The sequence below is a fragment of the Musa acuminata genome, unplaced genomic scaffold (genome assembly GCF_036884655.1).
Source record: "Musa acuminata AAA Group cultivar baxijiao unplaced genomic scaffold, Cavendish_Baxijiao_AAA HiC_scaffold_649, whole genome shotgun sequence".
In the NCBI taxonomy this organism is placed as follows: domain Eukaryota; kingdom Viridiplantae; phylum Streptophyta; class Magnoliopsida; order Zingiberales; family Musaceae; genus Musa; species Musa acuminata.
The window spans coordinates 30,001-32,500 of NW_027020886.1; positions in this window are offsets into that span (position 1 = coordinate 30,001).

Here is a 2,500-nt window from a genome sequence, read left to right on the forward strand (position 1 = left end):
GTTCGCCGCTCGCCGCTCGCTCGCGCAACCTAAAATGGCCAGTTTTGGCCCGTTTTTGGGCTGTTTTGGCCTGTTTTTGGTCCGTTCTTGCGTGGCACGGCGACCGTCGTGAGCGGAGCAAAACGTCAGCCATCTCAGCACCCTGGAACCCCCCGGGTGGCACAGGGCTGGATGGGGCTTTCGTATAGCAGGGACGGTGCTGCCTCTCGCTTCGCTCGCTGTTCGCCGCTCACCGCTCGCTCGCTCAGCCAAAAATGGCCAGTTTTGGCCCGTTTTTGGGCTGTTTTGGCCTGTTTTTGGTCCGTTCTTGCATGGCGCGGTGACCGTCGTGAGCGGAGCAAAACGTCAGCCATCTCAGCACCCTGGAACCCCCCGGGTGGCACAGGGCTGGATGGGGCTTTCGTATAGCAGGGACGGTGCTGCCTCACGCTTCGCTCGCTGTTCGCCGCTCGCCGCTCGCTCGCGCAGCCAAAAATGACCAGTTTTGGCCCGTTTTTGGGCTGTTTTGGCCTGTTTATGGTCCGTTCTTGCGTGGTGCGGTGACCGTCGTGAGCGGAGCAAAACGTCAGCCATCTCAGCACCCTGGAACCCCCCGGGTGGCACAGGGCTGGATGGGGCTTTCGTATATAGCAGGGACGGTGCTGCCTCTCGCTTCGCTCGCTGTCCGCCGCTCGCCGCTCGCTCGCGCAGCCAAAAATGGCCAGTTTTGGCCCGTTTTTGGGCCGTTTTGGCCAGTTTTTGGCCTGTTCTTGCATTGCGCGGTGACCGTCGAGAGCGGAGCAAAACGTCAGCCATCTCAGCACCCTGGAACCCCCCGGGTGGCACAGGGCTGGATGGGGCTTTCGTATAGCAGGGACGGTGCTGCCTCTCGCTTCGCTCGCTGTCCGCCGCTCGCCGCTCGCTCGTGCAGCCAAAAATGGCCAGTTTTGGCCCGTTTTTGGGCCGTTTTGGCCAGTTTTTGGCCTGTTCTTGCATTGCGCGGTGACCGTCGAGAGCGGAGCAAAACGTCAGCCATCTCAGCACCCTGGAACCCCCCGGGTGGCACAGGGCTGGATGGGGCTTTCGTATAGCAGGGACGGTGCTGCCTCTCGCTTCGCTCGCTGTCCGCCGCTCGCCGCTCGCTCGTGCAGCCAAAAATGGCCAGTTTTGGCCCGTTTTTGGGCCGTTTTGGCCAGTTTTTGGCCTGTTCTTGCATTGCGCGGTGACCGTCGAGAGCGGAGCAAAACGTCAGCCATCTCAGCACCCTGGAACCCCCCGGGTGGCACAGGGCTGGATGGGGCTTTCGTATAGCAGGGACGGTGCTGCCTCTCGCTTCGCTCGCTGTCCGCCGCTCGCCGCTCGCTCGTGCAGCCAAAAATGGCCAGTTTTGGCCCGTTTTTGGGCCGTTTTGGCCAGTTTTTGGCCTGTTCTTGCATTGCGCGGTGACCGTCGAGAGCGGAGCAAAACGTCAGCCATCTCAGCACCCTGGAACCCCCCGGGTGGCACAGGGCTGGATGGGGCTTTCGTATAGCAGGGACGGTGCTGCCTCTCGCTTCGCTCGCTGTCCGCCGCTCGCCGCTCGCTCGTGCAGCCAAAAATGGCCAGTTTTGGCCCGTTTTTGGGCCGTTTTGGCCAGTTTTTGGCCTGTTCTTGCATTGCGCGGTGACCGTCGAGAGCGGAGCAAAACGTCAGCCATCTCAGCACCCTGGAACCCCCCGGGTGGCACAGGGCTGGATGGGGCTTTCGTATAGCAGGGACGGTGCTGCCTCTCGCTTCGCTCGCTGTCCGCCGCTCGCCGCTCGCTCGCGCAGCCAAAAATGGCCAGTTTTGGCCCGTTTTTGGGCCGTTTTGGCCAGTTTTTGGCCTGTTCTTGCATTGCGCGGTGACCGTCGAGAGCGGAGCAAAACGTCAGCCATCTCAGCACCCTGGAACCCCCCGGGTGGCACAGGGCTGGATGGGGCTTTCGTATAGCAGGGACGGTGCTGCCTCTCGCTTCGCTCGCTGTCCGCCGCTCGCCGCTCGCGCAGCCAAAAATGGCCAGTTTTGGCCCGTTTTTGGGCCGTTTTGGCCAGTTTTTGGCCTGTTCTTGCATTGCGCGGTGACCGTCGAGAGCGGAGCAAAACGTCAGCCATCTCAGCACCCTGGAACCCCCCGGGTGGCACAGGGCTGGATGGGGCTTTCGTATAGCAGGGACGGTGCTGCCTCTCGCTTCGCTCGCTGTTCGCCGCTCGCCGCTCGCTCGCGCAGCCAAAAATGGCCAGTTTTGGCCCGTTTTTGGGCTGTTTTGGCCAGTTTTTGGCCTGTTCTTGCGTGGTGCGGTGACCGTCGTGAGCGGAGCAAAACGTCAGCCATCTCAGCACCCTGGAACCCCCCGGGTGGCACAGGGCTGGATGGGGCTTTCGTATAGCAGGGACGGTGCTGCCTCTCGCTTCGCTCGCTGTTCGCCGCTCGCCGCTCGCTCGCGCAGCCAAAAATGGCCAGTTTTGGCCCGTTTTTGGGCTGTTTTGGCCTGTTTTTGGGC